At 44.3% G+C, this 26,539-nt stretch overlaps 1 long non-coding RNA gene across 2 annotated transcripts in view; it reads left to right on the top strand.

The window, feature by feature from the left end:
- Nucleotides 1-24,531, top strand: part of LOC310912214 — a 53,675-nt gene extending 29,144 nt beyond the window's left edge. Inside the window, exons 1-3 of one of the 2 annotated variants that reach the window (XR_014590633.1) lie at nucleotides 12,319-12,378; nucleotides 17,214-17,512; nucleotides 24,479-24,531. This is a non-coding gene — a long non-coding RNA (uncharacterized lncRNA). Of the gene's footprint in view, nucleotides 1-12,318; nucleotides 12,379-17,213; nucleotides 17,513-24,478 lie in introns of those variants that run through there. The other variant, XR_014590632.1, reaches the window with a different exon arrangement.
- Nucleotides 24,532-26,539: the final 2,008 nt, after the last annotated feature.

The raw sequence follows: 26,539 nt of genomic DNA on the forward strand, positions 1-26,539 counted from the left end.
GACCTGCCTGGTCTGCAGAAAATCTGTTCTCTGGAAAGATTAGGGATTACATCAAATGATCAGGATAGCACAAAGTGGCTCACAGTTCCTGACCCTAGCTCAGTTCTTTGGGTAGTTGTGGTTGCCAGGAAGGGCAACTTCTCTCAGTAGCAGTATAAACCAGTGTTGGTAAGGAGCTGTAGTTCCTTTCTGCTCCATCTGCCTCCCACTTCAAATACTGCTGCCTTAGCTCCACACACACCAGCAGTTTTTTTCCCATGGGAATAAAATTTTGTTGAGTGTCTTGGAAATGTTGTCTGAATATGAAGCTGCTACAACCTATCAATGAGAGTGTTCATTCCACAAAGAGCATGCATTGCCATAACATTTATTATATGAACACACCTTTCTGTAACTTCATTGAGCACACCTTTCTGTAACTTCATTATCATATGCTTACCTCCATCTGTATGCACATGCAGAGATGCTCCTAAATCCCAGTCCTCATCCAACAAACCTATGCACTCTGACTATTCAAATATTACTGTAATTTTTGGGTTGTGGCAGTGACATGAACATGCCAAATGGAACTTAGACTGGGCTAGGCACAGTTCAAATGGTATTTGCTGTGATAGTGTAAAAGGGCACTGGCCTAAGTGTCCTTGGAGTCCCTCCCATCACATCTCTATTGTGTTTCCATGTCCCTACTTTAGCTGCCACCTTCCTGTGCCATGGTGGTGCCAGGGGTTTGTGTGCCCCTGAAACAGCCCAATGCCAACCCAGAGTAAGCAGATTGTTTCACACCCAATACCCAGGTTTTTGTAAAGTGTGAATTCACGCCTTGTGCGAGGGAATGCTCATGGATGCTGTTCTGGCAGTCCTGTCTAGATATTGTGAAACTGCACTCTAACTGGTGAGTGTTGCTGCTGCTCAGTCTTGGTTTATATTCTGTCATGGAGCAGCCCTGCTCTTCCTGCTTTTTGATGTTTTTCCACCCATTTTGACTGGAATGCTGGGCTTGAGCTTTCTGCTGGTTTGCCAGAGTGTTAGCTGGAGCTAACAGGAAAACTTAACTGGAAGACATGTTTTTTTCTGAGCAGTGCCTAGTACAGCTTGCCTAGAGCTTAAGAGAAAACTTAGGGCTCAGTTTAGAGCTGAGAGAAGAAAAAAGCTGAGCTGTAATAGGAGGGGGCTGGAAAGATTCTGATGAAGGGAAATGCATTGTGTCAAGATACATAATCTGATTTATATATATATGTATTTTCTTTTTTTTGTCTGAGGAAAAACTGATAAGTGTTGGGATGTTGTTTAAATTTTTATTTAAAAAAATAATTTTGTATTTGCATTTGATAGTGGGAAGGAAAGTGTCAGAGAGAGAAAAGAATGTGCAGACATTCTTTTCTCTGGGAGAGAAAACCCCAGATGTGTGGGCAAAAAAGAGCCCAACATTTGATTAAGAAGAGGAAAGTGATCTCTTTGAATTGGGTCGCTGCTGTTGGACCACTGGGAAAGCTGTGTCTCTGTTTGCAAGTGATCTGTTTCACCAAGCGAAAAAGATGAGGCAGAGCAGAAGAAAAGCTGAAGAAAGATCAATGGGAGGAGGGGGACAGCATGGCAGATTTAATTAATTACTGCATATTAAAATGTTTGTTTACAGTAACAAACAGCTACAAGAGGTCTGATGTTAATTAATTTACAGCATTTTTCACCAGTCCCTTTGCCGTTGCTGGCAGTCAAGGAGGTAACACTGTGGCAGGTAAGATAATCTCTCTTTGGATTTACAGCAGCATCTTGGAGGTGAGCTGAGGAGGCAGGGCAGTTCTGACTGGCTGCCTCTGCACAGCACAGGACCGAGGGGATCTTGTCCAGGCAGTAAAAGGGACACTGTTTGGTAGCCTGGGCAGATGGTGCTCCAGTGTAATTTGGGAGCTGGGCAGTGTAAGGGCAGGTGCAAGGCTTGGATAAGAACACCAGGCTTTTTGGGATGGGGTTTTGTGTCATCTTGGTTATGCTGCAAAGGCAGGTGTGCTCTTGGGTTGCAGTTAAATTCTGCGTGGATCCTGCAGCTCCAGAGAAATCTGGGCAGCTTCTGTGGTATTTAGGGCTGTGTAATTTGACCTTTCTAGGACTGGTGTGCAGAGAATCACTGTCTCCTCTACATGTGAAAGATTCTGGAGTGGCGTGTCCTGCCCCAAAGGTGGATGTGGTCAGTTTCTGCACTAAGCAATTTTGTTCCAAGCTGGGATCATTGAGGTGTTGGTGGGTTGATACAAGGCGAGAGCAAACCTGGAACAGAGTTTTGCAATTGGAATAAGCCTGAACGAGTGTATCGTTCTTTGAACAAATCGAAGTTCAGGCTGGAGGGAAATCTACACATATATTCCTCCAGCTCAATGTGGCTTCTCTACCTACCCACATTATGCTCTGTCCTCAGTCCTCACCTAGATGGCTTTGGAGGGCTAAGAAGAGATGGCATTTTTATACCCCTGACCTGACTGAGCAATAGCTATGTCTAGATGCCTTCAAAGGGGGTGAAAAAGTCTATGTGAGTTCAGAATATGGGCCAGGTCCTAAGTGCAATGAGACCATTCTGCAAACAGAGGGAGAAAAAATCTCTATAGTTATTCATAAAGCTCTGTCTGTTGCTCTGAAATGACTGGAGTGTGCAGCAGAGGTCTGAGGAGCCCTTTCACACACTACATAATGTGCCTATGGACGGGCAGTTAATTAAGCACAGAAAGAGCAAGGGTGAGTTTAAAACCTCTGATCCCAGATTCACTGGTGTCACCATTAGCAAAGAAGCAGTACAGCAGGTCTGCTTTTCACACCTGGCTGGTCCCTCAGGCTGATAGAGCTGTACTCTTTTTCCAGTGAGCCTTTTGTAAAGACATCTGTCTCCTGCCCCTCTTGGTAGGACTTTTACAACCATAAGGCTGTTAACACCATGAAGATAAGTCATATCTTACTCCTACCACCAATAAAGACCTCACAGCTGAAACCCCAGCTGAAGTAAACCAGCATTGTTTCCTGAACTTCCCTGAACTGCAGTTGTGAGCAACTGAGCCTCTGTCTTTCAGCTGCCTAAGGCAAAAAAAAGTCTTCTCCCACTTTTGGAAGCTCCTCATCTGAGTTTCTCTGTGTGGCTGCAGGTGGGCATTGTTCCTATGTACTTGTGGACCTTTGCTGTAATCCCATAATTGATCTTTGTAGTGGCCCTGATATTGGCCCTGTCATTTTAATTGGCAGTTAACACTTGTAATTTGTCCTGACTGTATCCTGCTGGCAATTAGCTCTTGTCACTGTGGGTCACTTCCAAGTCCTTGATACCTGGAGTTAAGAGATCCTAACACTGGCCTTCTCAAACTGCCCTTTGCTGTTCGTAATTTGACCTGCTGTAACTTTGGACATGAGCCACTCTGCCCCACCCTGATCTCCACCAAACCCTAATCTCAACATTAACACTCCTTGTAATCTTCCTTTCACTGACCTCTGCAATCAATCCCTGTAATAGAGAATCATAACAGTAATTGAATGATAATCAGCAGAAGAAAGCACTCTACCAGGGAGACATGCTGAAGCACAGGATTTAGAAAAACTGGGTGAACTTTTAAAATTCATGAAACATTCATATTAACCTTTGTGAATGCATGCAGATAGTCTTTACTGGGTGGGCGCTTCTTCACATCTCTGTCCATCAAGGCACCGAACAATTTCTACAACTCAAAGAGAGTGTGGTGGGTCAAGAAATGACAAGGGGTTTTTAGGTGCTAATTGTGGCAGGGTGAGAGTGAGTTTTTCTGTAAGTACCATGCTGTTTCAGAGAGAAGCCTGCAAGGCAGCAAAACCTTTGCTGACGAATGATTTCTCAAACAGTTAACTGGCTGAACATAGCTGAACATCTGGGGAAGACACCGGAGCAGCTGTTGCTGCTTTTTAACTTTCTCTCAGCTTTGCCTTTAACCAGAAAAGTGCTGGCAGAAGGCAACAAATGTGAAAAATGGTGCTTCTCAGAGCAGATGTATCCCTGCCCTGGACAGAAAAGTTGCACAGCCCTACAGTGAGATCACAGACCATGGCACAGGGGATATGTGTTTGCACCTGGCAGTTTTAATGAGAAGAAGACCTATGGCCTTCTAAAAGGCTTCTAGACACGTGTATCTCTTGGTCCATAAGAAAATTCCTGCTGTGTGGCTATTTTTGTTCCTTCCATGGTTGTAGTAGTAAGGGCAGATATCTTTAGTGACCTCAGATGTCTTACATAGGAATGAAAGTTCTTCTAAAGGGGAAACGTTGCAATTGAGATTTGAGCATGTTCTTATGTATGGAATACTCAAACAAGAAACAGTCTTCTAGAAAACCTTTTTTGGATCTATGAATGGGAAAAGGTAAAGGCTAAACTTGTAACAGCTTGTACTTATTATGAAAAATGCCACCAACGTTGGTGGTGAAGCAGAACATAAATGCTTTAATGTGGATATGTTAGCATGGTTCTCCTGATGCTGTGAAGTGAACAGAGGATTCAGAGACCCTGGGTTTAGTCCTGTCTATTGTATGAGCTGAGCTGAACCACGCCACTTCTCTATAACCTGTTTCTTCTTTCTTTCTGTGTCTGGTCTGTTCATGCTGTGACAGATGTAACATACGGGCCCCCAAACTCCAGCTGGGCTCCAAGTGCAAGTGCAATGGGTTTCTTAAACTACTAGTAACATGCTGACTAGGGACAGTGGAGTTATTTTATCTAATTTCTGGTGCATAGTGAAAAAATCAGGTTAGGAGATGACTATCTCCACGTGTGAGCCCTGTACCAATAATTGCTGTAGGTCAAACACTGGAATAGGTTTCACAGAGAGCTTGTGGGGTCTCCATCTGTGGAGATATTTAAAATTGACTGGACACAGCCCTGAGCAACCTCCTCTTGTTGAACTTGGTTTGGACAGGATGGCCAAATATGACCAATCTCTGTAACTCCATCTGACCTCAGCTAGTCAGTGATTTCATGCTGAGTTGGAAAAAGGTCCTGAAAGGGGGTTCTTCTTCTGGTACAGGCACTATGGGACAGGGTTCCAAAGCAGTCTCCCAGTAACCCCCTGAAAGTCTTTTGATGTGGGGAGCTTGGCAGTGCTGTGGAGTTGTGAACGTCTCTGGGACCTGTAGGATGGTCCAAGAAGGATGCTGTACTTCAGGGAGGCCTTTGGGCTGTCTGCTAACAGCCATGGCTTTCCTCCCATCTGGACTGCAGGTACTGTGCCCTCTGGAGGATTACCACATTCTCTTATCCTGTGTAGGTTTTATGTAATTTCTTATTTTGTTAGTAGCTCTGTGTATGGGTAAGAGCAGCAGCTGCTCTTTGGGACACTCGGGTTACTCTCTTTAACTAAAATAACACAGCACAGAACTCACCAGAGCAGGGAGGAGCCACACTGTTTCTCATAGGGTTGTGGCTGCCAGCTCTGCATAGCTCCCACAACTGTCTTGAAGCAGTGGTGTGTTTCTTTTCTTTCCTAGTGTGTCTAGGTATTTCACTTTTCTTTTTTTTTTTTTTTTTTTTTTTTTTTCTTTTTTGACAAAGATAAATGATTTCTTTAGATCTGAATAATAAGTAAGTAAAATCAATATGCAGGTTGAAATGGAAATTCTGACTCAAGTTCAGGCACATTGAAAATTCAGTTTGGAAAGTTTGTGTCAGTTTTGACTCACAAGGGTTGTAGTGGCATTTGTTAACCACTTTCTATCCCATTGTTTTGTTCTTTGGACTTCTTGTTCCTCCTAGACTGATTTAGCATAAATAGAATTGAGAGCCAACTCAGCCATGCACTGAAGATGCAGTTGGAAATCATAAATGGGCAGAAAGGCCAGCCTGAAGGTCTGAGTTGTGAGGCTTCTCTAAATAAAAGAGTAGCCTTTTTCTCCAAGATCTCATCAACTCCCTAGACTGGGAGCTGAGGCTTGAAGAAAAATTGTGACTTGTATGGGCTCACCATGTAATTGCAAGACTTGGCAGTATTTTCATCATCTGAGAATGTATCCAGAATATACCTGGTTTCTGTCTCCTTTCACTGCAAATTGTTGAAGCAGGTGCTGTATGTCATTACTGATCAGTGCAGAATGTAGTGGAGGGGACTTTGGCCTTCCTAGGAGCCCCTAGGCACTGAGATCATACTTTGTAATGAATAACAGCATATGGACACGGGGTGATCTCGGACAGGGTCTGATTGCACTCTCTCCATGTCTAATGTCTGCGGGGTTTTTATATGAAATCAGTGAACTGCACTGATGTGTATTAGTGGAGTGTCTGGAGCATTGCTCCTGATTTACACCACTACGAAAGTGATCATAGACTAAGCAGGTGCAAATGTACATATTTGATGTAGACCTCTGCCTTCTTGGAGTGCTTTTGGAGTAACTTGCCAGTGTATTTTTGCCTGTAAAGCCTCTGATTCTTCTGTGAAGAGCAAAGCAAATGTTATTTCACAAGGAGAGTACAACGTCTCTCTTGATAGAGAGATCATGATAGAGATATAAATCTGTAGTAATAATACCAATAATAATTATTATGATAGGGTAATCTCCTGTTCAGGATTCTGACTGTGCAGGCAGTTACTCTGCATTTTGACAGCCTTGTGGCCAGCAAGAAAGCATTAAAAATGATGCAAGCATTTAGCATTTGTGAACTTAACTCTATAAACTTGATGGAGTGAAGAGAATCTTTTTGTTCTGTGCTGAGCTGAGAAATACTCTGGCACTCTGGACACCTGCCATCTTCCTCCTACTGCCTCTTTTATGTCCTGCTGTGAATCTGCAGTATCTTCTGCAGTGGCAGCAGCTGGCAGGACTCCGGTGCCTTCCCCCCCCCCAGCAGTTTTCTGTATTTGTACATCACCTTGCGCTACATGGCCCAAGTTCCTGTGCAGGGCTCCTTAGGGCTCCTGCAGTGAGCGTGATAAATAATGACAATAAAATATGTCAACAATGAACAACATGACCCTGTAAATCATTGACAGCTAGAGCAAGTGTTTCCTCTTTGGAAAATAGTCACCCTCATGTCTGTATTATTCTTTCATCTCTTTATTGTCTTTCCCAACTAACATTGGGCAACAGCCACACAAATCCACTGAGTAAATACGCCAGAGCACATCCACAGCTGAGTTGGGGTGTTGGTAGATGCCATTGTGCAGCCCCCTTGTCCCTAGGACACCCTCCTGTAACACTAAACTGGTTGTATTATTCCTGTAATCACTCAGTAGGCATATTTCTGAGAATGAGATCTGAGCCAAGAGCAGAAATCTAATTCAGGATCTCAGACGATCTTTCTTTCTTCTAACTGGTGGCCTTGGGCTCAGAGTGACTGACTCACACAAGGAAATGAGTGTGACCTGTACGTTGCTACTGCTGTGTGTGCACGTAAGGGCAATTGAGTTGGTTGATATCTGATGAAATCACTGATGACTTTTTGGTGACCTCTGATGCAAAGGTCACGTTTGAGACCAGGAGATTTTTTTTCTGCACAGTGGTCTGTCATAAACAACAGCACCTCATTTCCACATGCTGGCTCTGCAAGAAACAGCAGCCGTCCAGCATTTTTAAACTTTCCTGTATGGAACTTAGGGTCCAAACATTTATTCAGCTTAAATCAGTGTAGCTCCTCAGGAATCAAGGGAGTTGTACTCGTTTCCCCAAGCTGGTTCTTAAACAGGATGCACTGAACATTGTGGGGTGCCCAGGTTTCCTATCCCATTCCCTGAATGGGTGTGCTACTTTACACTGACTTTTGAGCAGCAGAGCATTCTTAGTAGTAAGAGAATGTACAACTACGAATCCAACCTTTATTTTCAAGGCTTGAAAATGTTGGTCAGAGAACAACACACATGATCTCTTGTAGGTCCCTGGAGCTAGCACATACCTGATTTGTCTACAATTTGGTAGCAAGTGAAGAGAGAACTGGGTCACATATTATCTGGTTCATATACAACCACTGATGTTTCGGAATAAAGTCAGGGAGTACTCGGAGAGATGAATTAAGGGAAGACTGAAACTTCTCCCTACTGGTTGCCCTGAAGAGGGATGGTGTGCAGACTTGAAGGCTGTGGATCACACACAATGTAGAAAATAGGTGATGGTTAGGGATGTCAGCCTCCTGAGCTGTGGGGCTGACAAGGAGATGGGAAGCCAGACAGACCAAAACACATAACCTGCAGTCCATGGCCCCAGCGTTATCTTTCTTCACCAGTGAACAGTCCTGCCCTGTCTTTGCTTGTCATGGAGCTGGTCTGTCTTTCAGTTGGAAACTTTGTACTGACAGTGTGTGTATATAAATACACATCTCTTTTTTGGGAGATGTCCTACCAGTATTGTTTTCTACTGATCTCACTGGAGCCTAAACCCCATTCTCCCTCTGCTCTGCTGTCAGGCAGACAGCATCCTGTTCTCCATACTGCTTTGTAGTTGGGGCTATTTGTCATATCTCAGGCTCTCTCTGGTCCTCACTGAGGCTTCTGCCTGCATGCAGTTACGTTAGAGAAGAGGTAAGGAAGAGTGCTGATATCTTGATGATGACAAAGGATGAGCCTATGGTTGAGGGAAAGGATTAGGCTTAACTGGTTTCAGAGTTGCCGTGGTCATTGGTATCAGCAGAGAGTTTGCTTAATTCCCTTATGTGTTTTGAGCTGCATGATCATATCTTAGAGGCTGATTGAAGTAGCATATGACTTTCCACCAGCTCTCACCTCATGCTGCTCCTCTGCACAACACTGCTACCATTGTTTATTCTTCTACTTGTCTGCACCTTCCCTTGCAGCTTAGGATTGGCAGGATTGAATGAGTCTCCCTTTCCTACTTGGACACTGTGTAGAGTGAGCAATCACAAAACCTCCAGTAGTGAAACGTGCTTTGAAGAGTCAGTGAATGGCTCTGGAAGGCCCCTTTTGCATCCTGCACTAACAAATTAAGCTCCCCGTGCCTTCAAAGTAAGATTGATAACTCCTCTGACATTTCATATTCAATATTCTGAATATTGAGAGGTGTGGGCTTCCCTTGAGATACCAATCTTTCTGCTTCTCTCCCCCTTTATCTCCAGAGAGTCTGCTGGGAGACTGTGGGGGTTGAGAGGGGGGAAGACATATAAGACTTGAGGTGGGGAAAAGGAGAAAAATGACACAGGGGAGCATTTTCCTTTTTTGACTTCATCAGCAGTGTCTCTCATTTCAGAGCCTGGCAAATGGAATTGTACTGCTCAACCACGATGAATGATCCTGTTTCCTTACCCCCTTCCCCCCACCCCCACCTTAGCAGGGTCACTGAAATAGGCTTCAAAACTAAAATAAAAATGTTCCTGTTTTTATGGACACTGGAATCTGTGATCTCTTTCAGCTGAGAACTTTAGAGAGGTCAGAGTTGGGAGGACATGAGAGAGAGTGAAATAAAGGGAGGTCAACAATCTGAAGCATACTTTTTGTTTTTAATTTACCATGAGTGAGTAGTCCATGTATTTGTCGATCCAGGTACCCAGGGGTTGCTTAAAGAATGAGAAACAGAAAAAAAATAGTTTGATTGCAATTCTCCCATCCCTACTCCTTCTTATTACTTGAGGTTGTGAAAGGAAAAAGTAGTGGCACCTGGAGGAATTGTGGATTCCCAGAAATCATACATAGTTCTGGACATACCTTTTCTAGGTGGGATTTTTCCTAGTTTAGTTCACTCTAAAGAGGTTGGCCCAGATTGTTTTTCTGATCCAGCTGTTAGATGCAGGTTTGTAATACTGTTTCCTGTCTTATTATGCCTGGAAAGGAAATAGTCTGCAGTTCCTGCTGTAGCATGTTAATGTCCCAACTGATGTCACCCTTTGTGACCTCTGTGTCTCATCAAATCTGCTTCAGCCAGAACACAGATGAAAAAGCTTCATGTTACCTTGCTCTGCCTTATCTGCTTCCTCAGCCAGTCAGATAAGGTGGTCTAAATCCCAGCTAGTCAAGCTGGAACAGGTGGACAGGTGTTAAATTTTTTTTATTTCCCAAAGGAAGTGTGTGTGTAGCAATGAAATTTTAGTCTGGTTGCATCTGGCTGTGGTACTATTTTGGTCCATATTGTGCCAATGGATTCATAGTATGTTAGTAAATGGACCCTGTGCCACTGAAATCTATGATGGGCTTGTCTCCAAACTGCTGCCTGTCCTCCTGAGGGCCCTAGAAGGTGCACATGCTGGCAGTCCAGAGGGCAAACCTGTGAGCAGGGAAACAAGCAGCCATGGCAGTGACATTCTGGGGCAAGAAGTGCTCTGTTGGCAGCTCAGCTTTCCTGGTGAGAGTTGCCAGTGCTGCAGCTGAAAAGCTGTGTGGTACAGTGTCTCCTATGCTACTGAGAGATGTTCTACAGATGTGGCACACCTGGCTTGCCTTGCAGTAGCTTGGGGTGGCCTATCCCCTGTAGCATCCCCAGGGGAGGGGGAGTGGATTGCAGCCTCATGTGTAAGAAAAAACTCTCTCTGCAGGCTATAGCCCAGGGCAGACATTCTTTGCTCACTCACAGTAATTCACCATCTCTCAAGGGACCCATTGAGCTTATTTAACAAAGGTCAGCTAAATTTTCTAGTATCCTGCTGTGAAAGCAGGATTAGCCGAAATCTTATTTATCCTTGGTATCCAGCTACTTGACTGTTTTACTCCAAACTGCCATGCTGGCACAGTCTGAATTTGGTGTGGTTGTGGTGGATAGAATTTTAAAGAACCCACTGGGTGCTGACTTGCAAGAGGTTGCAGCTGTACCAGGAGGGCTTGATTTGCCTCCTCACTTTCCCTGCCCTGATTTTCTATGGCTGAGATTCCCTAGGTTTTGAGTCACTCAGGCTTTTCATCAGTTTGTAAAATTATAGGCAATTTGGGCCAATTCTGACCTTAAAGAGGACCTGCTTTCAGATTCACTAGAGGCACTTGTGGCTCACTGTGTGTGCTTTGTGCTTGAGGGATGTTCCATGAACTGAGTCTGTCTGTTCTATTTTCATTGCTGCTCCTCATGGCCTGGTGGCCAAATCTCAGCTGGGGTTGTGGTGGTGGGTGCTGTGTAAAGTACAGTGGGAGGCAACAGCTGCTCTGAGGGCTGTTTAGTCTAAAAGGACATGGCTGTCAGGCTTGCAAGGAGGGTTCTGGTTTTCTCAAGTGGGGGCTATTACAGTGTCCTCCTGCTCACTCCTATGAGGTGTCTAATTTGCCTCTCTTCTTTCTTTTATTCAGCTGTTTAATCTGTGTATCCCACTTCTGGGATTCCCTTGGTCACACCTGCAAGCAGCATGTGCTTCTAGCCTGTGGTGTGTGACATCCATCCCTTGTCCCTCCTGCCCCAGATTTCACCAATACCCCTGTTAGCAGTTTCTGGAGCATTCAGTCAGTTTGCAGCACCTGCCTCACCAGCCAGGTTATGGTAACTTCTCTGGCTACCTGAGGGGAAGTAAACACCAAAAGCCTGTGGAGTTTTTACAACTTCCCCAGGACATGGTCAGGGAGCTTGCAGCAGACCTGAACTCCTTTTCTTCCAGGCAGCACCTGCGTCTCAAGCACAAGGTCACCCTTCCCTTCACAGCAGTGGGTTCAACCTCTGACTACAGCTGCCTAAATGGTTTGTGGAGCAGACACAGCAGAGGGGACTGTGGGTCAAAGCAAAGGGTGACAACAGTGAGAGCTGAAAGTCTCCCAGCCCTCTGCAGCTGAGGCTGGAACACCTCCATCCTTCCCAGACTTCTACCTGCAGTCCCTGAGTGAGTGTAGCAGTGGCTGTCTGTTCTCTTGATATGAATTAAAAGCAACATGGCAAATGGTGTTTTCTAGATGCTGTAATTATCTCTTGAGAAGGAAACAAGCACCAGCCTTTGGCACAGCTCTGATCAGCTGTTTTGGACAGGAAAGGCAATTGAAACTTCATATGTTGGGTTACCTTTCGTTGATGTGCCATGATAATCAGAGCAACTGAGGCTGGGCACCACAAAAGCTTGATCCTGGCACAGAAAAGAGCTAGACAGGGAGTCAAATTCTTGCCTTTGGGGAGAATCCAAGTACTGATCACTTCCAAAGTTAGATTTCAGTCTTCTCTTCAACTCTGGGACCAATTCGATAGACACAGATGATGTTTCTACCAGAGAGGAAGGAGTAAATCTTTTATTCTGAATTTCTGCCTGTGTCAGGAGTTAAAAATAAATCAATATGTGTGACTTGGACTCATGGACCCAGTGTCACCTAGGCCACGAAATACTGTGTAGGTTCTGAGCCAGATGGGCTTTTTCTTTTAGAGGAAAGAGCTTCATGTTGTGTAACACCCTGCTGGTGATATCAGCCTGTGTCGTGTCCTGCTGGTACATCACTAGTGGTGCCTGGGCTAAATGTGAAATCCTGACTTGCTATGACTTTTGGTAATCAGGTATGTTCTGTGCGTTTTTGCTTGTCACCCATTCTATTTCTCCTCCAGTGCTCTCCCTTCCTCCCTCCATACAGGTGACTTGTATCATGTAAGGTCTTATTTTCAAGCCAGACTCTTCCAAGGGTGTGTATTTTCTGAAGGTGCAGGTTGTATGATGATATGATAGTCTGACTCTATCATAGTAGAGATTAGTCCTGTAATAAATACTATTGTTTCTAGGCCTTTGGCCCATCAGAGCAATGGTTTTTCCTTCCTATCATCTCACATACCTCCTTCAAAAGATCACCTGTTCTGGAAAACCTCTCTCGATGGGAGAGGGGGAAAATGCAGCTCTGAAGATACAACACAGATTCCACTATCTATAACTTTCATTGATCTAATGTTTGGCTAGGAGGATGGGTGTTGTCTAAAAAGGTAGGCATCATACTGTAGACATCACACTTGCCTCTCCCTAGACACTTAGCCAGGATGACTTTTGCTTAGTGAAGGACATCAGAACTCCAGCATGGGCAAGAACTACCTGGGTTTCAGACTCCAGTCTCCTTAGTGACAGCGTCAGTCTGTGAGTCAGATGTACAGCTCAGAAGGGGCTGCAGAAATCTCAGTCTGTGTGCCTTGACTTCTCCCAGACCCCCAATACTCTGTGGAGCCTACTGTGGATCAGGCTTGAAGCCACAGTGACAAGAGAAGGAAGGATCAAAGACAGAGGCATGCATCTAGTGGGTAAAAACACACTGATGGTTTCAGGCCACACTTAACTCTGCAAGATAAAATTAATGAAAGCATCCCCTCAGCCCCAGCAAAGGTGACCTGAAAAATGTAAATATTGTGTGCATATAAATCACTGCCAGCCTCATCTTCCTCACTGATGTTCCTTACCTGTTCCAAGCCTCCCTGCCAGTGTGGGCAACCAGGACAGGGAACCACCATGCTGCAGGTGCTGAGGGGGCTTAAAGTAAGAGAGGTTTAATCTATCCTTCTCTATGTAGTCTTTCCTCTGGGATGAGTTACTCTCTTTTGTGGCTCTAGTTGGGATGCTTCCTGCAGCCCATGGACTGTCTTCATCTGTCCAGCTGCAGACAAAGGAAAGGAGACACACAGCACAAGGAAAGAGAGGTAGCCAAAGGAAAAACAAAAGGGAGAATGCTAGGCAGACAGAATTATCTTTTTTTTTTTTTTTTCTTTTCCCTTTTTTTATTCTTCCTGTGCTCTGCCTGTTCCTGTCAGAGCTGCTGGAAATTGTTACCGACAGATCGAGTGTCTTCCAGTTTCTGTGTCAGGGAGTTTTGCCGATTCTATGAACCATGCAAAAGAGGGGTCAGGAAAGAGAAGGAGAGAGCAAGAGAATGACCAATTCAGCAGAGCTCTGGCTTTATCACTGATCTGGTCAGGTTCACTGGGTTTTAACTCCATGAGCCAGTCAGGCTTAGAAACTCACACCTTTGTTATCACCTTTCAAGAGGAGGGAGCAGGGCGGTGTGAATTCTCTGGGGTCATCAAGAGAGGCAGGCCAGAGATCATCTCCTGTAGCAGAAGCTGCCTTGCCCTCACCCTCCACAGCATGCCAGACACTTGGATGCTCTCTGTCAAGATTTATCACTATTTATTACTTCACAGATCAGAGTGGGGACAAGAGTGGTCTGCTTTTGGTTCTGCCATGTGTTCTCATGGTGGTAATAGAGGGTGTATCTGTACAGGTCTGAAAGGACAGACCACCTCCTGACTCTCCCTCTAAATGCCTTGTGTGTGGGCTGCAAACAGCTTGTCTTGGTCTGCGTGGCCATGACCTCCTGTGGCTGCTGCTCTTGGCTACCCTATGCTCAAAAAGATGTGATGCAGGCTATGCACTTCCAAGGAGTGACCTTGGAGTCTTGTACCTGACTGCATGAACATATCTGAGGATTTTAATGCTCACTGTTGCTCTACCTGCATGTGAAGATTATATTGGACCTGACAGTATTGTCAGTCATGCTACAGGTGACAACTGAAAGGTGAATGACAGTCACTGGGAGGATCAGGCTAAACAGACATGCCAGACTGGTGTAAGAATCTGGGAAAATATAATTGAAAACTTTGCCAAATCCTTTTCTGGGAACAAAAATCAGGAATGGGAAGCCTTACAGCAGTGAGATGCTTGGGCAATTTTTTCTGCCAGAAGCTGGAACCTGGTAGCTATGACAAATGGAGTGTCTTGTGGGGAATATATTACTGCAATGGCAAGTCACTTTTCTGGAAGCTTAGAACTGACTGAGCTTGAGTGGAGATTTTGAAGGTCTTAGTTGTAATAAAGTCTCTGCTGGTCTAGATTAGTTCATTAAACCTGGGTGTCTTGCTTCTTCACACTGCTAAAGTTTTGCTCTGGTAGCATTCGTGTTGGATGTGCAGGCCCTGAAAAGACACCTTTGCCTGCAGAAGTAGGTTCTGTATTGTCACAACTGCCTGCAGAGTGGAGGTACAGAAACTGAAATAGCATTGCTCAGGGGAAGACAGCAGCTGTAAGCCAATGAGCCTTTGGGATTCTGTTCTTTCCCTAGTTGACAAGGATCACTAAGCTGTTTGAGTGCCTCTATTTCCCTTTCCAGAAAGGGTCTGTGGTGACTTCCCTGCTCCAGAAAGGCTACAAGAGATGTTCTTCTGCTGCAGCCAAGGTGGGGTGCCAGCTCAGGAAGGATGTCCACAAGGGGCCCTCCAAATCTTATGCCAAAGGCCTGGGATCCCCCAGCACTGCAGTGCTCTGCATAACTATTTAGCTGTCCAACCAGCCAGCAGAACAAGCAGCCAGTGCCAGCTCTGGGGACAGTGAGGTTAGGGAATGATGTGCACATTTTCCTGGTGGCTTTGGCAAGAACAGTGCTGAATGTGGAGATTCCAGAGGACATGTACAAATAGCAGTGGGGCTGGTGCTCCTCTGCAGGCCAGTGGGAACTGGCTTTCCTGCTGATCACTGGCCTGTGCTATTCCATCATCTTGCAGAGAGTGCAAGATATTGGCTGGGTGTAAGACAGTAAACTCCCCCTCCCCCCATGTTGCTTCAGCAAGAGGTTTCTAGAATTTGGAAAGTGGAGGAAGACTGAGAGTAATGTCAGCTGACCTTTCTTTCACCACCCACAGAAGGCACAGAGGGGTGGCTGGCATCTCTGTGTGTGTGCTGGAGCTGTATGGGCTGCTGCTGCTTCCTGTGGTGGTATAGAGGCCTGGGCATATGGTAGGCTTTGTACAGAGATTTCCCTTGCCCAAAGAACTAACAGTCTGAGGTGGCATGGGATTGATGACATAGTATCATTGAATGAGTAGGAGAATAGTGAGTTTATGCCTCCTGGGCTCTAAAGAGTTAATTGACAAAACTGAACAACTAGTGATCATTTCTGGCAAAGGGCATCTCTGGATCTCTCAGCTCCCTCCCTTAGGGCAGCACAATACCTGTGAAGGGTGTGGGAATAAAGAGAGTGATGGTAGTGGTGCTCACAGAAGGTTCAAATGGATCTGAGCTGCACTGCAGAGGGGAAGTGATAATCTGATAGCTGATGTTTTTGCTTTCCCTGAGTAACTTTGGTTTATGGCCTCTGACATGGTGGCAACAAGGCAGGGATATGCTGGGTGCTGGTAGATTGGGATTTTTGGAAAAGTTATTGTTGAGGCAGGTTATAGTTTCAGCTCAGGGTGGGATGTTGTTGCTGTAGTTACTGTACAGCTGAACAGCAGCCTGGATCCTGTACTGCAGAACTCTTGAGCAGAAAAGTGCGGGGAAAAAAGATGCTACAGAGTGGGTGTGATTTGGTCCAGGTCAGTAATAGAGTTTGGAAACAGTCCCAGACCTCCTGACTCTAAGCTTCTCATCTTTCTTCAGGTTCATCTCCCTTGGTGATTAGTCACTCAGCTGTGGCTGGGTGAGAGTATCCTGTACCGGGATCCCCACTGAGCAATTGTAGCTCAGTGTAGTGTTCTTAGGTTGTGTCATCTAAATAGCAGTTAACTGCATTATGTCTGAGAGAGGTGGCCTAAAATATCAGCAAGAAGTATAATAGTGATGGGCTGTCTGCCCATCAGAACCTTTTTTCTCCAGTTCTATTTCTTTTGCCTTCACATTCCTTAAACCACCCCAAAAGGTGACAGACAAATATTTCTTGCTGAAGGAAAGACTGTAGGGTTTTTGGAAGAGGTCTTTGTCTTCTCTCTAGCATTACCTAGGCTCTGGCCATTGACAGCAGGAGAAAAGAGCTGGATTCACTATTTGGAAGAGAAAGAAGCAAGTGTTTGAGTAGGTTGTTAAATTCTCGGGGGATTTGTTGGACCCAGGCTTAGAGAAAATTCAGGCAGTTTGTTCCCCTTCCTGTAGCAATGCCACCCTTGCTGTGTACTGTTTTCTGATGGCTTCTGTGTTGCCCTGCTGATTCCCAGCTGTACTGCAGAGTTTCAGAGGTGTCCAACATCCTGGTTACAGAATATGTAGAAACTGAGGAGCCAGCTCTTGAATTTGGGTAGTTCTGGGCAGCACCAAAGGTAATTTGATATGCAAAGGGTCCTTTAATATTGGTGCTTGTTTCAGAACAACTTGTATTGTATCTTCAAGCTTTTTCTTCACCGTGAGAAGAGCACAAAGTGAAAGCTGAGGTTTTAGTTTATTTACTTGTCTCCAGTGCTCTTCATAATGACTGCATGTGAGATGTGGTAACTCTGCAGGGAAAAAGAGACTGTGTCAGCAAACATCCCAAATCAGATAAACCTTAAGCAGCTGAGATTCAGTGCAGAGCACATAGGTGCCAGTTCAATTCCATTGTGATCAGCTTTGCATTTTACATGCTTTCTTCTCATGTGCTGATGCTCTGTTTTCACAGGGTTCCCCAAACATTTGGACTTGATTTTAGAAATGCTGACTTTGGATTTCAGAAGATACTGGTGAGGAATACAGGGACGAAGGAGACAAGCAGCCTCTGATGGGAGTCACCCAAGTTTGGGTACTGAAGATGGCTCTCAAGGGTGGTGTCTTCTGAGTGTGAGATCATGAACAACAGTGACATTATACATGGAAAAGGTGCACGTGGATGGCCTGGAGCACTTTCAGTCTGAATCAGCTCTAAAGGTCTGGAAGGAGTGTGTGCAGAGTAGTTATGAAGAGAAGAGAGACCTATGGTCTGTACTTATAAGCTGGGGGAACTTCTATTATATGGGCATTATATACAATTAATAGAGGGGGTGTTTGTCCAGAAAGTGTGTGTGAGAGGAGTGGGGGAGCCAGGGAGGGGAGAGAGCTGGCGGTGATGGGAAGGAAGGGAGGGTGCCCTGACCTCTCCTCATAGCCCTGACTGTGTCCCCATCTGAAGGTCTGGCATATCCACTCTCACTACTTAATGATAGTGACATTACCCATCCGCCCAGCATCGCGGGGCTTTTGTCTTCATTCAGGCAGAAATGAAGTTCTCCTGGGCGCACTTATCAATCACTGCAAAGCTCCAGCTGTTCCGGAGCCTTTGGATCGACTTCAACAGCCGTGCTTACAAATTGTCTCTGAATAGCACCGAGCTGAGACCCCCTTTTTTGTCATTGTCTTCCGACAAATGTTTTTTTTCGGCAGCCTTTCGCAGACGTTGCCGGCTGCCTTCTGCCGCGGTGATTGAAAACAGGCCTGTTTTGCATTCTCCTGTCGGAGTCCTGGGTTCAGGGAGCTGTCCCTGAGTGCCACTCCAGCGAGTGCTGTGCCAAAGACAATTACATGCATAGTTTTGCTGATTGCATTAAAATCATTAGAATGAAAGATTCTGAAATCGTACATTAAGGGGGGAAATTAGAAAAAGCTTCAGAGACAGACAGCAACGTCCCCAAAGTGAGGGCAATACAATTAGCTCAAATTGTGTTACATACACACAGACTAGGAGTAGCTCCTGTAACAAATGACCTTATTATTGCTGCTCCCTCTCTCCCTCCATTCCTTTTTCTCTCCTTCACTCTCTTCTCGTTCCATTTTCTTTTCTCTCCTCTGAAACTTCTTTGGCCAGCATCAGTGTTCTTCTTAATATTCTGTTCACCTTTCTCCCTTTCTTTTGTTTTGAAGAGTGCCTGGGAAAAGGCAGTCGTGGGATCCCAGGAATGCAATACTTGGCTTTCAGAGCTCCTTTGCAGGCCATTTAAGAGGAAGTGAGCAAGTACAAACTCCAGAAGTTAATTTTCAGCTGAGCAAGAAACTTTGCTCTCCTGGGGAACAAGGAAGTATATGGCTCCAAAAGCTTTATATGTGCACCAGCCATCAAGAAGATCAAAGCATTCAGCTGTCTATCTGTACTCCATATCCAATGCCAAGAAGGAGAGTAGTAACTATGCCTGAGGTGGGAAATGTTCCTGCATACCACAAGTACCAGCGTGGCAGGAGGTGCAGAAAGGTTAATTCTTGAGGGGAGCATGATACTTATCCTGTATGAATTCCGAGTTGTTGAAAAAAATAGCATTATGGCTCATGGGCCATCACTGTTATCATCCTGTAAATATGTTAACAGAGAGAAGCTGGCCAACTAAGAGTACCTTACCTGCGTCAGTCAGTGACTGAAATCCATCCTCCTCAGTCAATGTCTTAACTGGAAAAGCAGTTCTGTGTTATCTGCACTGTGATACTGTACAGCTTCTCTGGTGGGACTTGGAATAGTTATGGTATAGGCTGTTTCCAGTGTATCAGCTTGCAGCAACCTGTGTCACTCATACATGGTCTATGTCCTGCTATAACATTGTAACACTGTAGACCACATCTTTGCATCCACTTGCTGCTTCCAAAAAGCCTGGACTTATTATGCAGGTTCTGTTGAAAGTCACATTGAGGTACAGAGCACAATGGCATTCATGTGGCAGTGAAGCAGCATCACTGGTCCAGGCTTTGCCTTCTGCTTTGCTGTTTTCACTGCTCAGTGGTGTCCAGGTCTGTATTCAGCTGGCCTAAGTTCTGCCCACATTTGTGTACCAGGCTCCTATCAACTGACTTTGGGTCTTCAGAGGATCTGATGTCAGTAGGCACCTCTTCACTAAGGGATTTGAAGACATCTATGCAATGTCCTGGGTATTTATTGTCATTGGGGTGGATTTTTCTGCTAACCCTGTGAACACTGGACTTTAGGCCTCAATTCTGCTCTCTGGGATGTAGGGTATTTTCTTTCCTCTCAGTTTACGCTCTAGCCCAGGATCTTGTTCCTGACAAGAACTGCTGGGGCAGGTTTAGGGTAAAACTGTAAGAAAGGGGAAAGCAGCCCTAATACTACCCTGATGTACTTAGATGCTTGGAGCAATCTGTGTCTCTGGCATACCTGACCCCAAGGTGGTGTCTTTATATTACTAATGTATTAATAATAGTCATTCAAAGCACTGCACATTGACAAGGTGTTGTATAAATGTCACATAAGAAGATGTGCCTACTTCTCTTAAGAGAGTACAATCTCAGATTAGATGTGATGAAGGGGAAAACAGGTTATGCACTCTTGTAAAAGTTTATGGGGAGGAGGAAGCAGAGTAGGTTGGTGAGACAGTGGGTCAAGGACCATAGTAAGTATAAAAAACAATAATAAGGGGAAATGAAGGTAAGAGTGGGAAAAGATAGAAGGGAGCAGAGGAAGTATCAGCAGAGGGAAGTTTGTGGAAGTTTAAGTTGCTTTACTAATGTGAATCAAAAGTGTAGATGGACTATGTGGGACAAGTGGAGGAGTCCAAGAGGTGAGAGGGGGGATGTGAAAAAGAGAATGAATTTGTTACAGTAGGGCAGCCAGTTGGTAGGGAGACCAATGTGACAGAAGTGGAGAAATCAGGCAGCAAAGGAAATGAAGCTAAAAAGACCTGTTACAGACAGAGGAAATGAAGTGCTGAGTTTAGTGGCTTTAAGGAAGAAAGGAGTGAATATGGTAGATAAGGAGAATTGGGTATTGGAAAGACAAGCAGAGATACAGGCTTGAGCAGTAAGAAGAGAGTAAAGTGAGGGAAGGGGGACAGATGAGGGTGAGGAGAGGAAAGGAGTCTGGTTTGCTACAAAGTCCAAAGGGAATATGAAGATGCTAAGTAGAATAACAGTGAGCTGTACTCTAAAGATTACTTTAAAAACAGGGAAGTCAGATGCTAGGAAAGTGCAAGTCTTCAAGGATATATCCTCAGTCAAGACTATTCTCAGCAGGACAAACCTGGCTGGAAACAGCTTCCCTTATGGGTATTTTCTCTGCTTTTTTTTTTTTTTTTTTTTTTTTTTTTTTTTTTTTTTAAACTTTACTCACAGGAGGAACAACCAAGAGTCAGTGGGATTTGTCTCAGTTACTCCAACTCCCTTTGAAGCACCATCCTCCTTACCTCCTTTTGTGGACAGTTTTCCACTTTCTTCCTAGCAACTGTTAGGCTGTGAGGGATGTTGTCAAACTTTGGCATTGCAATTGCCGGCAGACCCCTTTTCCTATTGGAGGTGAAGACTAACTTTGGCTTTTTCAGAGCATGGTAGGAGACATAGGAGTCACACCAGACTCTCCCTGCTGGTTGGAGAGTCGTGTGCAGTCTACTTGTATATGCCATGTCTAAAAGTGGTCAAGTTGTATTCAGCCTCTGAGGGGAAGCAGCTGGAAAATCAGGTTGTAAGGTATTTAAGACTCAGATACTAGATTGCAAGACAAATTAATATTCAACAAATGGTGCAAAGCAAAACTTAAAACAGTGCCATCAGAAAATGCTCTTTGACTCTTCTCCACTGTCTGGCCTGTGTCTTCTCTGTACACTCATCATAATGTGCCCTCCAAATTCAGAGGTCCTATATTGCTCTCATCCAATGCAGACAGACTTTTCTGAGACAATATGTACATTTGAGATACCTTCTTTCCAGAAACATGAGAGAAGATTTGAAAAGATCACTCTCCCAGGGCAAAGTTAGCCTGTCTGCACACCTGTCTATTCTGCCAGAAATCCCACTTTTAATATGGCTTGTGAAGGTGGCTGACTCCTTGTTTGCTTAGAAATGAGATGCAAGTATGGCAGGGCATGGACTGGAGTGCACTGGGGCCAACAAGGGCCTGACTTGGCCAACTTCAACAGGCTTTGGATCAGGCCTTTAGTGACTGTTTGCATGAGGGCTGGTGTGAGTAGGCTGAGAAGGGATGTGGTCTATGGCAGGATCACTGCAGAGAAAGGATGGTGCTTTACTGGGGGTGGAAAATGGAATTGTCACCGTGGAATGAATGAATTGTACAGTTTCTCTTTTGTAACCCAGGGAATAATTAAGATAGATGGGTAGATGAATTAGCTGTCCTGCAAGGTCAAAAGTGGATTGCCTTATTACTCTATTATTTCACTGTTGTGGAACTATCACCACTAACGCCTTTTTCATGATATTTTGTACATCGCACCAAAAAAAAAGAAAAAAAAAAGGGGAAAAAAGAAAAAAGGGGGGGAGATACAAATTGATCGTTTGCCGGTGAAATCAGTCTTCGTCATCGCCAGCAGTGCTTGGATTAATGGGATTGAAGGCTGCTGGAGGTTCAGCCAGAGAGACGGGCGGAAAAACAAGAGAAATTGGTTTGCACCCCTGGGAATGGAATTGATGTGACTTGCACAGGGCTGCTGCAGCAGTGGTGGCTGCTATGTTGTGATGCTGTTTTTTAAAAAAAAACACAGAAGGGAGATGGGAGAACAAAATAAATCCCTAGCTGGAATATTGGGTCGTTACAAACATGGATGATAATCTTCTAGCATGTTTGAGAGATCCAGAAGAGTGTGTTTGCTGGAAGCCTTTAGGAAACAATAGAGTACAGTCTTTGAACAACACAGCTGCTTTCTAGTGGTCTCCTGCTATTTCTGTGGGGCTTTAAAGATGAGGTTTGGGACAAGCACTGGAAGCTGGACATTATTCTCATTACTGGCAAGTACTCTCAAAGCTACACAGCCACCCATAGAAATCTTCCAAATGGATAAAGCCATTATGTGGACATAATAGAAATAGAGGATCCCAATGATAGACATGATTGTAGAATGACAGAAAGGATGGAACCAGGGACATGTTGATTTAGGTCATTGTGTCGTTGGCTTGACGGTCACAGAAGGAAATAAAGTGGAGAGGAAAACTTGTGGTTAGTCTTCCCATTTCCAGTGCCAAAAGTTGACACAGAGACACTTGTTTGCATCTGATTTTTTTTTCTTAAATTCTGATAAATAAGGATTTTGAGAGATCTGAACTTCTGAAGGGGAGACAGCTAATTTGCTCACAAGAAGTTCTGCTTATACTTGGCATTGTCCTTACAGCTGGTCACATTTTTCTCAAGCACCATGAGGAGTGGAGAGAACCCATGCCCACATGCAGTCAGTGTCAAGGGTCTTCCCTGTGGACAGGCCCTCTCTGTGTTTGCCCAGTGCTAGCAGGTGATGCTGTAGGGTAGATAGCACAAAACTCTGAAGTTCATGCTCTGCTTGACTGCTCTTAAGCAGCAGCATGTGTAGTGTTCATCTGATTAGCTTAAAAGCACTGCTATTAAAAATGGCTTTCCAAATGTGGGGCTGGATCTGAGGAAGATGAAATCAGCACAAGATTTTTTTGTGTGAGCTAGAGATCTTGCTTCCTCAGAAATATTTTCCTTCTCTGCTGCTGCCTTTTGGTCAACACTGATGCCAGTTTTGAGGAAATCTGTCTTTGAGATTGAAAGAGGGAAGCCCAGATTGTTTCTGAAACATTTTGCATGTGGTTTAAGATTGAAGATAGCAAACTCACAGCTCTGTCCCATCCATGGAGAGTCAGATGAGGACTGGATGTGATTCATGACTGGCTCTGGGAGCATTTTCCATGAATAAGACTATCTACAATGTAATAGTGTGTAGGGCAAATTTCTTCTTTGCTTTACCTTGCACTGGTTCCTGGGCTACACTCTTGATTATGCAAGATGGTGTTTGAAAATTCGCTATGAACTCTAGGCCATTTATATATCTTTTTCTTTTGGAGAGTCCTCTTCTAATAATGTTAATTTTTTTTCCAGGCTTGTAAATCCAGAATAACACAAAAGTAGAATGATGATTTCTAATGTATCATATAGCTGTGAACTGTTTTCATCTCAAAGACACATTAATTCTGAAGTCTAAAGAAGACAACTTTTATCTCAGATACCTAACAGGTGATGTCTGGACAGGTGGAAAGCCTGATCTTCCCATCCAAGATACCACTTGACAAAGGGAGTATTTAAAAGAAAATTCATAAAGTGGCATATGCATCCTAAAAATTCTCTCAGCATCTTTTACTCTGTTTTCTTCTGTGCTTAATGCACAGATAGAAAAGACTAGAGGGGAACTGGAAAGCTCCTTTTCCAGCACTGTGAACAGTACAGAAGCAAGACCTTAATGCAAAACATTACGGTGTTTGCATCAGGCAACTGGCTCTGAAGATAGTCAGGGTGAGCTGAGCCCATTTACTAGCGGGAAGAACAGCTGCCGCACAGGGCCACTGCTGTTTTCTGCTCTCAGATCTGCACTGTGGATCTTGCCTTCTGTTTTCCTGATGAGAGGTCCTTGCATGTCTGAGGGGGCAAGTCTGTCTCTCAGAGCATGCTTTCTGAACTGTGAGCTTCTATGCTGGGTAAAGAAAATCTTTAACCCTTCTGTGCTTTAGATGAGCCTCTTATTTTTGCGAATAGGATTTCCCAGAGCATCTATTACTCTTGGATTTGGCCCAAAGTACCTTTTCTTTTCCTGCATTGCCCAGGACAAAGTGCTAAAGGATTTCTGAGCTACAGCTGTAGCTTGTAGTTGTAACTATTACTAACTCAAAAGTGAAACCAGTGAGGAAGATGTGCTGCATGATGTGAGGCTGGGTCCTGGCTCAGAGATTTTGGTCCTTGTGATCAGAAACAGGGAGATGTAAATGTGATGGATGATCATCTGATCATGGGCTGTGTTATGTACCCTGCTCTGTGGTGTTATGGACTGACATCTGCCAGGAAGGAGCAATCAGCAGGAAAGCTGTGCTCTAGCACTGCAGGTCTGTGGGACTGTGATGTGGCCTGGCCAAGCCACGACCATGAGCTTCTCCTGTGCCCTTTATTGCAGGTACCTGCAGGGTGGGGTGGCCAGTTCTGGAGAATTCCCCACTGCCAACATCCTGGTCTCTGCTTTATTTCAGGTGATGAAAGAAGACAGCTGGTTTGTCTCCCAAATGAGGAAATGATGTGTTGGTATCACAGGGATCTCTCTGTGCCTTTCAGGTGCAGTTATGAACATCAGAGGAAAGGTTTTGAGGCAGCTCTGTGAGTGTTTCACATTCAGTTCCACATATGTAGCCAAATAAAGCAGTAAATCCCAATACTGGTTTTACACCTCTGCTGTATGATACCTTCTTTTGCCTCTTACCACTGACTCCGTGACTGTCATTATTGGTAAATTTTGTTTTGGCTGAAAACTAAATTTTTAACCAAAAACAATGATGTGGGGAAACTCAGGATTTTTTTCCCCTAACATTTAGGAGCAAAATAAGCTTTCATTTTCACATTACATTGATTATTTTGAAATTTAAATGCAACTCTAAAAAGTAGTAGAAAGAAAAATCTAATACTGTATCACACGGACTAGCTTGGAGTGAAACTGTGCATTCTGTTTGCTGTGAAACTCTTCATTTTTTTCATTCTACCAAGATAATACTTGTCAGACTGATCCTTCTTCCTTCTTCTCCCCATTTCCAGGATACTATTTTTTGGATAATTGTGTGGTTTTACAGTTGAAACTTATGGGGGGAGACAGCCAGAACCATTAAGAAATAGACTCGAATGAATCTAATGAGGTGTTTCTTTACATTCCTGTCTTCACAGCTGATAGAAGTTCAGTGTTGGACATTCATAGCTTTTCAAACTGTTCCTATCAGGAATAAAGCTTTTCTTTGAAGCTGAGGCTTTCATTATGTCAGCTGAATGTGATCAGGTATGCTTGACCCCTGGTAAAAAAAGATGTATTGATACCTTGATTTTTCTTCTTTAACACAAGCCCCAAGTTTTCATCCTTTCATGCGTCCTTCCTCCTACAGCATTTGCACACCCTACTGCATGTCTGAATTTGACCTGCTGGTGATGGTACCTGTTGTTATGATTTTTATGGTTCTGCTTAATCAATGAGTATTAAATTAAAACTGCATGAGTAGAAAAAAGTGAACAGAAAAGGTACTGAAAATACAGTTCTGAACTCACAGCTGCACCTTTGAAAGCTGAAGTAGGCACTTTGTCTGCTAGGTTACAGACTCTGGTTATTATCTGTGGGAAATTAAAGGTATTATTTTTACCACCAGGAGGGCTCCCATATTTTTCCACTAATGCAACAGAAACATATTGAAAATGACCAATACTCAAGTGAAATTCAGACAAACTATATTCCCTACTTCACAGCAAGAACCCTATTCACAGGACCTTTGAGAGAGATGAGAGTGATTGTATTTCTATTTAGACAAAAATACAGGGCAGGCCATGTGATGAACAGACTCTTATTTGGTGATGATAGCAACGAAGCAGTACTAAAAATGTGAAATTTTTGTCACTGGATGGAAAGCTCCAGATCTGTAGCTCGGGGGGGGGGGGGGGGGGGGGGGGGGGCGGGGGGGGGGGCGGTGAGGAGGTGAGATTTCAGCTCAACAGGGCTTTGGGAGAATAATGTGGACACCAAGTTACATGAGGTAAGAATGTGGCCCAGAAGAGACAACTGGTCCTACACAGAAGTAAAGTTTACCCTGCATAAGTCCCATTTGTAGTGAAGCATATATGTTGTGTTTGGATGAACATGTGTGCATTTCACCCTTTGAAAGGAGGCTGTCAGTTTAATGACTCGGTTTATGTAATTTCTCTTTATGCCACTGGCAGTCCACTATAGACCATTGCTCATGATCTGGTGGAAGAATCTGGGTGGACTCTGTCCATGCTCTGAAACAATTATTCTGCTGTCCTGGTTACACAGTCCTGGGAAATAGCCACGTAGATTTGGGTATATTATACCAGCTGCATACAATAAATAAAATCTGTCAATGTAACAGGAACATGCAGAACAACTGGCAGCATGAGTGAAAAGCACTGGATCCCACTAAATTCTACCAGCAGAGTCTTTAGCCCTGTGAGAGAAGGATAAACAGATTCTGCAATTTCAGGTGGAGAAGGAACTAATTTTGTGATGTGTGACTCTGGAAGTGGAGTGACAGGGAGTGAGCACA

The sequence above is a fragment of the Zosterops lateralis genome, assembly GCF_965231275.1.
Source record: "Zosterops lateralis genome assembly, chromosome: 8".
NCBI lineage: Eukaryota > Metazoa > Chordata > Aves > Passeriformes > Zosteropidae > Zosterops > Zosterops lateralis.